This window comes from Pogona vitticeps, chromosome 5, assembly GCF_051106095.1.
Source record: "Pogona vitticeps strain Pit_001003342236 chromosome 5, PviZW2.1, whole genome shotgun sequence".
NCBI classification, from domain to species: Eukaryota; Metazoa; Chordata; class Lepidosauria; order Squamata; family Agamidae; genus Pogona; species Pogona vitticeps.
The window spans coordinates 18,300,637-18,313,312 of record NC_135787.1 but is presented as its reverse complement, the minus strand read 5'-3'; the positions used below and the strand labels follow the sequence as shown (position 1 = coordinate 18,313,312).

Below are 12,676 nucleotides of genomic sequence, written 5' to 3'. Positions count from 1 at the left end.
ACTTTAAAAAAATACATTCCCACAGTTAACTGAATATTTAAAAACAGTTTTGCATTGAGTCAGACTGTTTATCAATCTAGCTCTTGTCAGCAGCTGTATGAGGTTTCAGGCCAAGGGTCTTTCTCATTCTGGTCACTTGTGGACCTTTAAAAGGAAAACATCTTGAGCAGTGGCTCCCAACTGTGGGTCTCCAGATGTTCTTGGGTGACAATTCTCAGGAATCCTGACTAACACAGCCAGTGGTGAAGGCTTCTGGGCATTTTAGTCCAGGAACACCTAGAGACCCAAGGTTGGGAACCACGGACCTAGAGCATATACCTTGTATATAAAAAGTGAAGCCATTGTCTCTCAAGGACCACCAAGAACAGTGATGGCACACATTGATTAACAAGGCATGGTGTGATCTTTTCTGACTGAAGGAAACCTGCTTGACTGCTAAGAATTAAACTAGATGACCATCAAATCCAGTACTGACCTGAAATGGCAACACCCTGACACCTTGTCAGAATAAATAGATAGTTCCATTTGCATTTTATTTTTATAATTATTTTATTTCCCTAAAATAATTCCATTAACACTCTTTCTCTAGAATTTAACTGTACAAGACCAGAGAATGAATGCCAGCATCTTTAATACTTCTCTACTTTTCTCCAGAGGCATCAACTTCCTCCCACTCTGCACCCACTATATTTCTAATAATTGATAAAAGAGAATTTCGTTTAGCTACCACATTCACAAGTTAGCAGGTGTGCACACAGAGAGAGACAAGCCGCAAGGCCTCAGAGGCTTACCATTAATAATTACCTAACCAGATTGCTTGCTTTGTAATGAGATTCATTATACCAGAAAAAAGACATAAAATAACCTTCAAAAGATTTTAACAGAACTCGGTGTCCTGGGTCGCTGTGCTTCCTCCAACCTGCTACCCGACTTGCCAAACTTGATTTACCAGCCGAGTACCAACAATAAACAGGGAAATTATATTTCAAAAGGTTAGTAAACATCAATAGCCGGGCAAATGATTGCAGTACAGAGACTCATAATGATATACTGTTATTTGGCACATTATTATTATTATTATTTTGTTTCTTTAGAGATTGTTTATTAACAATGCAGTGTAGAAAGCTAGAGATTCAAGAATGGCAGTGAAAATGAGGGCTATTAAATATAGAGGCTGGGAATCTCAACATAATCCGCAAGCCGCTATAGTTACAGATAGGAAATTTTCCAAATCAAGGCACAGGGACAATACGCTTGTTAATTAAAACTCACACTTCTGGAAGTAGTTCAATATGTAATAAATAACTATAACTCACTGATTTATTTCAGTTTGCAACAAAAGTGGCAGGTCCAGCTTCATTGCTCTAGTGTGAAGCAAAGGATATACTGACCTTCGTGGTGGTGGTGGTGATTTTAAACATATGGTCTTACTGAAATGTGATCTGGACCATTAAAAATATAGAAAAATTAATATAGTTGGAACCCTGCTGAGAGAGGCGATTATTCTCAAAGGTCAGTTTATCCTGACAAGGCAAAACCCTTGATTCATCTAAATACTCCAAGCTTGGATGGAGAAAAGGACCACTGCCAGTTTTGTCTTCCTAGTTTCCCCCCGTGTGAATTGCGTGTCTTAAGAAGAGAAAAAAATTCCCTTCCACCTGGCCTCTTTTTTCTCTTCTTTCTCATGCCCATATGCACACATGTTGAGAAGCAAACAAGCTGACCGTATTTCAAAACTCAACAGCCATTAGAGAATGAAGCTTCATCGCTGAGGAGCATAGCATTGATGCATGTCATATGGATATTTCTTTAAACTGCAAATAACAGTAGTAGGGAAGCAAACAGGGCTCACCTCTGTATAGAAACAATGGGGCTTAGGGGGAAAGAAAGAAAGAAAAGGGAAGCCTATGTCAATGGATAAAAATGTTTCTCAGCATGGCAAGTCTGAGATACATAGATATTTCTTGTTTTATATTATAGCTTTGAGGAAGCTGTTGCTCATGGTGATGGCAATAGATTATTAACACCACTGAAACCACAAGAAATAGCTAATCTCCTGAACATTACTGTCAGACCTATATTCATTGAGTATGTGGGAAGGATAGAAAATATACATAAGTTGAAGGTTTTGCACATGGTCAGAAATCTGTTTAATTGTTTTTATGCCAAAACCAAGGTTCTTAGCAGTAACCTGCACAGAAGACAATTGATGCTTATACATAAATAATCTCAAAAAATCAGGAGACGCTTTTAGAACTCTCATTCTCAAAACCATAGGATATAGGACAGCCTCGTATTTTTCTTCTCTCACACATGAAAGAGAACAAGAAAGAGTTCTGCAGCTAACCAACTTTATTTGCCATAAGCTTTTGTGGGTTTCAACCCACTTTGTCAGTGCATCTGGATGCACATGCAATCTATGAAAGTTTATGCCAAGTAAAACCTATTAGTCTGTAAAGCTGTCTGAAAAAGTTTGTTGTTCTTGCTGCAAGAGACAAAGAGTATCTACCACTCTGGAAATATCAAGTGAAATTTGAGATAATTTTAGGTAAGACAAGTATTTCATATTCTGCTCAAACTCTTTTGATAGCAAATTCTGTATATACTACTCAGAAGAAATCCTAGCTAGTTGAATGGGACTTATTTCTAAAGACATGCAGCTGCATCCATAACTGCCAATGTAATATAAAATTCCAGCCTTACTGATAAAAATATAGGAAGGAAACCCTTTTATGTTTGTTTGTTGTTTCAATTTATATACTGCCGCATAGCGCTAAAGCACTCCCTGGGCAGTTTACAACATAATTATGTGAACAACCACTTGCTCCCCCTGTGAGCTGGGTACCCATTTTAGCAACCTCAGAAGGATGAAAGGCTGAGCCAACCTTGAGTCGGCTTCCTTAATCTGTCAGGCTCAAACGCAGGTCATGAGCAGAGGCTTGACTGCAATGCTGCAGTTAAATCACTGTACCATGAAGTTCTTGATTAATTAGATAATATTGTCTATTTTCACTTTGTTAATTTCTGCAAAGACACAATTGGGTGCAGAGTGTTTCAGACACATAATTGTACAGTAAATAAAACTAAAAAGAAAATGAGCAATCATAGCTGTTTTTGGGAAGCCTAGTCTGAGATCTCTTACAACTAGCTTTGCAAGAGAACAAACATAACATTCACAGCATAGATTCCTTTTTACCAGACCAAATACAAAGCTGATTTTTTTTTATTTCTCTTTTCACTTGCTCATCAATTTGTTCGTTATCTGTAATTTGCAGAGGATGGAATAGAATTATCTTCCCTATAAGTATGAAGTACAGCGAGAATATGCTCTGATCCCAAATATTAGGCTGGATAGTCCTCAAATCCCGGACAATAACTTATTTGTGTACTTCTGTGCATGAAATACAGAATGTACTTATTTATACTGCACAACATATAAAACAAAAACAAGAAATGCCACTCCCATTTCTAATAATTAAAGCTAAATCTCAGTTTATATACTGTATAAAACATAAGTTCCAAACAAAATAACCCAACCACATTCAGTAAAATTGTTTCATTATACATAATGTATATACATAATGTAAATCCTAAAACTCTGTTCATAATTATTACATCCCAAACCTTCTGAGGTATTCTGACATTTTCTGTAAAATATAATAGCTCGTTTTCATTATTTATTTATTTATTGCCTTTATACCCCGCCCATATAGTCGATTGACTACTCCACATCTAGAGAGACAAACCTTTATTTAATTCATTCTATTTATTGCTCATTTGTGTAAAACAGTAAACAAGAAGAATGCACCAGATACTCAAGTGTCATTTTCTTCCACACTAGGGTGAATGACTAATATTTGTCGCTATCTTCTAACCTTATGCTCTAAAGATTTTCAGACAGAACTGTCCAATCCCATCTTTACTGTTTTTATTTTTCTATTCAGCATTAATGAAGCAATTACTGACAGCCAAAGAAGACTGGAAATTAAATATATGCAGATGTAACCTGCAGGTTTTCACAAATACATATAGTATCAGTGGTGGGTCAGTGGAAAGCAGATAACTAAAGGCATGAAATTTCCCCCGGGTTCTGGTTCCAGGGAAAGTTCATTTATTTTGAAAATAAATCCTCTGTACCTCCCAATGCAAAAAGCACATTCATAGGAAGGACAGACCCTTTCAATTACTTTTTTCCTCCTTTTCTGATTCTATTTGTGTTTTTAAAATCTGCACCGGAATGCATTCACAGTGCAATCCTGTGCACTGTGCAATGTAATTTTGCACCATGTATACAAAAGACAATCCAGCAAATAACCAAGATAATGCCATTGAAGTAGCCTGCTTCTGGTAAAAAAACAGTATAATTACCTTAACATTTTTATTCGTTTTCAATCTTACCTATATTTCATATACATTCCTAATTCTAAATTGTGCAATGCTAAGAAAGAAAGAAAGAAAGAAAGAAAGAAAGAAAGAAAGAAAGAAAGAATGAATGAATGAAAAAGAATTTTATACATGTCTACTCAGAAATAAGTCCTATTGGGTTCATTGTGACCTGATCCCACAAATGTGTCTGTGCAGAATTGTAATTCAATTCCTATCCAGTTTGGCCCTTGATTTATGGTTTAGGTAAGGTTTTGAAACAGAAATTTCATGGTTCACCTTTTAAAGATCCTAGGCAATTCATGTGCCAGAACCACACTGTGTGCAAGTGATTGTAGAGTACAGCTCTAAAAGCAAAAGTATATCCCTGGAGCATAAAGCAGAAGCGTGAAAATAACACATTCAGGCTTGTTCCTCCCTTTATATACATACATATGTGACCAAAATAAACACCAAACAAGCAGACAACAAACTGAAGTGTGAAGCTTTAGTGAGGCAAAATATTTTTTTGAATTAGATGAATTTACACATGATTTAAAAAAAGGATCTATAAATTATGGATTTAGGCATGTTGCTGCTGGTGAAAAAAGAAGTTTGGGATAGTTCTTTTTTTCAGGTATGGCTTCTCAAGGCAGCACCAGAAAGTCCTGCTGAGATTGCTTCCTGTTCTTTCTCTGGTTAAGCAGGTTGTTCTTGAAACGAACATGCACACAAGAGCATGGCAGTAAAGAAGTTTTGCTTGCTACATACATGCACATTGCTATATATGAGACTAGTTTCCTCAGTGTTATCTTTTATCAGTCTGATAAAAATGTATGCTTTATCATTGATTTGAACAATAGAGGCAATTCAGTTTGCTACGATGATTACTCTTATTCACTGTTTTCCCCACAACTCCAGCATAAATTTATACCAGGAACTTTAACTGGAAGCTTAAGGCAGAAAATATACATGATAGAGGCAGATAGACTTGTTTAAACCCAGTTCTACCACAGTCATGGAGAAAATCAGGAGGAAAAGGTTTATGTTCTGCTGCAGCACTGGAAGATGAGTGAGGGGACTCACCAATGTGAACTTAACACAATATAAACTTACTTCCCTAAAGAGGTATAAAAATTACACCTTTTGGATTGGGCAACTTCCAGAATACCCCCAATGAGCATGTTCAAAAAAAATGAAAGAACGACAAACTTCTCCGAGCTCTACTCTCTTGCTCCAGTTGTGCTTTCTGGAGTTTGGCTGAGAAGAGAGATGCCTGTGGAGGACAGTATGTGAGCAAGTAAATCCTGGGCAAGAATACAGGTTTTCCTTCTCAACCTGTATCCTTTTTTTAATTTAAAAAAATCTTACACATGAAACCACATCCTACTACAGGATTAGGGTTTGAGCAAACAAGCCACCTCCATGTGTAGTATGAGGATAACAGCATACACAGTACTGTAGATACTAACCCATTTCTTCAAATAAATTCAATAGTCTGGGTTCTTTTGTTTTAAGAGCAGGCTATTTATTTAATTTTTTTAATTAAAAGAGGTGTTGGGAAATTTATGCCAACTTGTCCTGAATGCACATGCATGTAGGTGGTAGACAAATGACTGTCATGATGAACATTTGAAAACAAAAAACTAAGAAGATGAACACATACAAAAATTGATTTCAACCACAGTAGCTTTCACCAGTAAGAGGACACGGCCATATCGCCACCACCAAAACCTGTCTTCTAAGTACCTTGACAACTAGAACGTGAATGTTGATCATTAGGTACACCTTAACTCTGAAAGACAACCAGGCTTACAATGAATAATAAACCACCACATAGCGCTAGGCACTGACCGCAGAACATAATCCAAGGTTCTGTTCATTCCTCTCAAAACAAGCACAGCACAAAACCAGGTAAAGACACTTGCTGAATGAAAGATGAAATTGAAAAGCATTACATACCTGTACAGCACTTATTCTACTCAATCTTCTTCTGCGTCATTGAAAGAAGACTGCTAAATTTAACCACGAAAAGCAGCTTAAATCTGGTGGATTAAAAAAATGAGAAAACATTATGTTTAAATGGAAACAATATGAACGAAACGGAAAGCAAATACAGAACGTTGCTCAGACTTCAAACTCCAAGCTTTCGGCTGGCTTTTGCTCCCCTTCTGCATAAGTGTGTATCCCCCCCCCCCCTTCTAAAGTTGCTACGTAGTGGTCTATAAATATTGGCCCCAGCACTTGCTCACTCCTCAACTTGCTCATGGCACAGGTCTCTGTTACTGTACACCATGGTATTACTCGGCTGAAGTCCTCAGCTGCTCAGACAAAGGCATGATTTGGCTCCCTATTCTGCAAAGTGCTCTGCCTGCCTGGAAATACCACTTTGCTGCCAGTTTTACAGATGCTGTGGGCCTTTCCTGGAGGCTCGGATCAGGCACAGAAGAGTAGTTATGAGGCTTGTCTGAAGAAATAAGAGCTTTCTCCAAGCAGGTGGAAAGGAAAAGTGAAAGGAAAGGGGAAAACAGGAGGGAAGAACTACCTTTGTTTTGGCTAACCTGCCTAATCTGCAACCCCCTTTACAGCTTTATATATCTAAATATTATTCAATTAGGATCATTAAATTTAATTACTGCATAATGTGGACCTCAAAAATTTCTGGAAGGCCATTCGTTAAAAAACCAGCTTTATTTCCCATAAGTGTTTAAAAAGGAATCAGGCTTAAATAAACGGCAGCAAGATGCAATGATAGGGAATAAAGAGTAGTTTGTCCATACTGGCTAGTATTATTACTATATTATTAGTATTATTACTATAAAGGGTGCTTAATGGGGATAAGCAAGTGTGTGTCTGCTGAGAAGTAAATGTCTGCATTCAGTGACAGCCCCAGATGTAGAAGATTACTACCTAGAGGTCTAGCCTTTCTGCAGTCTCATGTCCTATGACTCTCTTGCTGTAGTGTTTATCAGACTCTGTGTATATTTGATGTTAGTGGCATTGGAGTTGACCAGTGGATGCCAGCCTTGGGTAATCCAGTTGTTCTTGGACTGCAACTCCCAGAAACCTCAGCCAGCACAGCTAGTGATGAAGGCTTCTGGGAGTTGCAGTCCAAGAACACCTGGATTACCCAAGACTAGGCACTACTAGGGTAGACCCAAGTGTTGAGGAGCTTTGGTGAATCCTTTGTGAAACCCAACAATAAGCTGCAAGTAGAGCAGTCCTGTTAAATCAATGTTGAATCAACATCTACATAGATATTGACACCAAATCCCCACTACTTCAATGGGCCTACTCTAGTTTCAGCCGCTGTCGTATGGATAAGCACAGATATCTTTCATGTATTAAAATCATTTAATGAATGCTCTGATGCCAAACTACTGTTGGATTTTCTACTTAAAGTATGGCTGGAAAATAGTTATAGTTGAAAAAAAAATGAAGCTTATTCTTGAAGTCAAAGCATTAAACAAAATATTCAATTAGCATTAAAATAAAGCTCAATCCCATCCAGTTATGTAGTGGAAAAACAAATTAATTCCTCTTGCATCACATCCTTAATCTTCTGGCTTGACTCCAAACCAGCGACACGTCCCAGAATAAGAACGTCTAAAAGACATGCAAGTTTGTGGTAAGAACTTGCCTTCCTGGTAGGAAGGCAAAATGTAATACATTTTGTGAGAATATTGCTCTGATTTTGACTCTCCACTCACATGGACCCACATAAACATATTTCAGTGAAGCCTTAGAGATCCTATTCAGAGAAAAGGGATTACCTAGTAGATTTAGAACTGTCCAGTTAGAACGGACCCTACAGATTGAGTCCAGCCCCTTTAAATGAGACTCAGTGGGAAATCAAACTCCCAACCTCTGGCAGTGCAGCTGGAGACTAAACCACTGAGCTATCCAGATTTCATCTAGTTACTTTTCTACTGAAGGCGGGCATCATTCTGTATTGTGCTCCATCCAAAGCAGTCTCCAGGATTCTTTGGCCAAATAGTTCTCCTTTCTGCCCTTCTTTCCTCATTTTCTGCATTTTTCTTTTCTCATTAAAAGACCAGTATTCTGCATGTTATTGCTGTCTGAGAAATGCCCGTCAAGGAAAGTGAATGGTCCAATGAAGAACTGCAGTTGAATCTCCCATGTTCAGGAGATGTTTGTATAAGGTTTCCACAACTTTCTGTGGTGAATTGTGGGTAGTTATTGAAGTGCATCTCAGTTACACAGACGGGCCTATGATCAGGCAAGAAATCAAGATGTGCCCCAGTACCTTGTCAATTAGCCATGGCAAATTATGCAAACCTTAGATGAACACCAATAGAATTCTAAGCTACGTGTTTATGATTTCTTGGCATTTATCCATTTTGTCTAATAAAACTTTTTTACTGGTTACATTCTTGATTCAAGAAATTCTTAGCAATAAATCTACATTTTGAATGCTTCTGTCCTGGGGAGAAGGAGAACCAGGAAAATCCTATGGACATTCAGTTTACAGTAATAGCCATGCAACAAATTACAATAATCACAGACATTTACACACATCTGGCTATAATAATTTCAATTGTCCAAATCTTCCCTGGTAGGTTTCATACTCACATGCTATAGCATCTCTCCCACCTCCTGAGCCTGGGCCAGCCAAATGAACATCTCTACCCTTCCTAAACAGCAATATATTCCATTCCTTCATGGCTACTTCTCCCACAACTTTTCTGTGGGTCTACACTGTGTTTGGGACATATACATATACTTCTTTGATACTGCTTTTGCAGTTTTATATGCTCAAAACATGATTTGGAGTCAGCCTGCATCAAATAGGAAAGGATACTTATTTGGGAGGGGGAAATTGTCCCCTGTAGAATGCACCACCCATCAGCAATAATTCAGGATGTCAAAAAAAAATTGAATTATTATTCTTTCATTCCACATGAGAACTGGAGCAATGTTCTCATTCGGATTTAGCTTGAGAGTTCTACCTGTCTCAAATTTGACTAGCCATTTAATTCCATGACATCATTGGTTTGAATATATGTTCCTTGACTAGCTGATTCACACAAGCCCACAAGAAAAACGACTCTAATCAAAAATGTGTCAAAGCTCTAAACACAAAAGGATCTGAAAACACCCATATGCTGACAAAGCAGCTTTAACAAAAGCAGTAAATAGGACTGATAATTTATTTATTTATTAGATTTATATCCCGCCCTTCTAGACAATGTCTACTCAGGGCGGCTTACAATAAAACATATCATAAAACAGCTAAAACAAATTGAGTCAATGGTATTAGTATTGTTCAAGATTGGCAATGTGAGGAAAAAGCTAAGGTAAGAAGTAAATGTTAAGTACTGACAGAAGGCAAGGCCTGCCTAAAGAGCCAAGTCTTTAATAGGCTCTTAAAAACACCCAGCGAGGCAAAGTATCAAAATGGCAAGGTGGATCTTTGTAATACTCTTTGAGATTGAGTTAATCAGGAATTATATAGCCAACACATTAAGTTTCTAAAGTTTAGTATCATTCCCCTTTTCTCCACTGTAAATATCTGTCCACAAATATGCAACTCAACCACCATTTGGATACCAATGAATTACAAGATAAATGCATAGCAAAAGTATGCATTTCTGAAACAGTACAGCTGTAGTTCCTTTGAAAACCAAGGAAATATGTTGGCACTTGTCATATGAACACCTGACAGGAATGACTAATAGTTGCATGCAAGCTTTTCCAGGAAAAAATCTGCAGGTGTGAAGTTATTTCATGCTTATTTATTGATTAGCTCTCTTACAAACATGAGTCATGATACTCAACACAGCTAAGGTCCATGTCAAAACTCCCTAGATTTAGTGTCACAACTCAAATGAATTAAGTCCAAGGCAACTTTTTCTAAAACAAATCTCCAAAAAATCATTCACAACAAAAAGAATAAGACAAAATTAGCATTCTTCTTGTTGTTGTTTCTTTCCTTCCAGATGTTGGACATATTCATGGCTATTTTGACTGGAGCAGTTCCAAATATTACTGATGTTGTGTTACGTCAAAACCAGCCTTCCAAGTTCTTCAGCAATAAGATATCCTTACTGCAGTTCTTTTCCCTTTTGCTTTACCTTGAACAATGAACTGTAACAATCTGTACTTTTCATTTCTTATTATGAGACCAAAGCATTCTAGACTTCTGCATTTGATGTACGTTATTGTGATAATTGTTATTTTGTTGTTTTCTTTATTCATTTATTAACATAGCACTTGAAAAATGTAAATTCAATAAATCATGTGAGGCATGTGTGTGTGTGTGTGTGTGTGTGTGTGTGTGTGTGTGTGTGTGTGTGAGAGAGAGAGAGAGAGAGAGAGAGAGAGAGAGAGAGAGAGAGAGAGAGAGACTATAATAAAACACCAATTATGGTGACCTCAGGATAACTGAACACAATTAGAGTAGCAATGCCTAATTTTGACCAGAATACAATCAATATGCAGTTATATTTCATCATATCCATGAGATTTACAGAATGCCTATGAGTGAATTCAAAAATCAGTCACTTCAAAAAGCAAACAATACTAATTACCTGAATCCACAAAAGCACAGGTCCCCCCTTACACCACTTTCATGGGTATCCAGAGAAGAAAGAAAGGGTGTGCATGTTGCCAAAAGCAAGCAAGCAAGCAAGCGAGTGAGTGAATGAGTGGAGATATTCTTCAGTGACTTGGAAAATAGTGCACTCTAAGTTCCTGAATCTAAAACACGTGTACTTATTTCCTTCTATGAAATACTTTAAGATGGGTTGTCTTCAAGATCCCTAAAGAGTATATATAATTCACATAACAACAACCATCTGGAAAAGGGCATTCAATAATGACTACAGGGTTTGGGATAGATTTCATCCATTAAACGTTGGAAAAGTGGGGTCTGGGGAAGTATCTGCAAGTACATTCTGAGGCCAGTGCAAATCATGGACAACAAAACTCTAACCCTTCAGTTGGTAAACAATATTTAAAAAAAAAAACACCTAGACTCAGAGCAATTCTGGACATTCACTAGAGATGCACATAGCAGGAAGTGGAAATGAGTCACACTTCCTGTATTCATGCATATCATTAATATCCTAAATTGCTCTCAGCACCAAAAAGTCTGAAACCTTGGGCTCTTTGTTTGGACAACACGCTCCTGCAATAGTGTTACATTCCTTACCAACTAATGAGGGCATGAAAATATAGGTGATGTGTGAGTTTACTCTTTATGAACAAGGCCACAGGGAACTGTGCCTTTCAGCAGAAAGGATTACAGGACGAGAAATTAGAAGAAAATCTCTGTAAGGAGTGTGGCCTGCTGAAGGACTATTATGAACTATTTTCTGCCTTCCCATTTAATGAGCATGCCATTGCTCTTTAAGCACCCACTTGCTTACCTTTGGCTCTAAGAGCTTTTGTTTTCACATAATAAATACCTAGAGTCTTGGGACTAGACAGGAAGATTGTACGTAACTCCAAAAGGTTTTTACTGTTCACAGATCATTGTGGGTGCTTATTCATTATTAACTGCAAACCTATTGACAGAGCACTTAATAAATACTCTGCTTTTAAGCAGCATCACTTCTACCATGTAATATCTAAAAGTACATGTCTTTTTAAAAATGCAGCTATACAGTTGAATTTCAACCACTCCTCTTCATCCTTGCAAAATTAACAGGAAATTTACAAAAAAAGGCAGTCAGTTGGCAATGTTTGGGGTTCAAATCCCAGGTAGCCAGCTCAAGGTTGACTCAGCCTTCCATCCTTCCGAGGTCGGTATAATGAGTACCCAGCTTGCTGGGGGGGCAATGTGTAGCCTGTATAATTAAAAATTGTAAACCGCCCGGAGAGTGCTTGTAGCGCTATGGGGCGGTATATAAGTCAAAAAAAAAATTGTTCAAACAGAAAGACCTGAACATTTGCTGTGGAATGAAGTACATGTAACAGTAGCATTTGTGGACAGCAAGTGGTGTCAAAGGCTGGGTCCCGGAAAAATGGCAAAGTTGTATCATTTAGCATCACTGCATGAAGTGTGCACCTGTATGCAAGAAACCATATATATGAGACACACTATTTCATTTGTTTAGAAAAGAAGTTACAAGGTTTCTAGCATGACCCAGTTCTGGCATGGTAACTGTTGAATCCAACTATCAGTTTGACTTATGGAAGCATTTGTGTGAACACTGAACACAATCTCTGGATTGACTTTAATTTCCTACTAGCCGAGCTTCCCAGTGTCACATAGTGGCATGTAGGTCAACATATATATGACACCCCAACACAACTGTGACCAACGTTCCCTCTAAGTTTCTGTCCCGCT

At 37.8% G+C, this 12,676-nt stretch overlaps 1 protein-coding gene across 5 annotated transcripts in view; it reads right to left on the bottom strand.

The window, feature by feature from the left end:
- BMPR1B (bone morphogenetic protein receptor type 1B) overlaps positions 1–12,676 on the bottom strand; it is a 276,193-nt gene that overhangs the window by 142,272 nt on the left and 121,245 nt on the right. For 3 of the 5 annotated variants that reach the window (XM_073001909.2, XM_073001914.2, XM_078394598.1), the window contains exon 3: positions 6,325–6,407. The exons of 1 other annotated variant lie outside the window; for it this stretch is intronic. The gene's annotated coding sequence lies outside the window, so the exon portion shown is untranslated. Of the gene's footprint in view, positions 1–6,324; positions 6,411–12,676 lie in introns of those variants that run through there. One more of the 5 variants, XM_078394600.1, reaches the window with a different exon arrangement.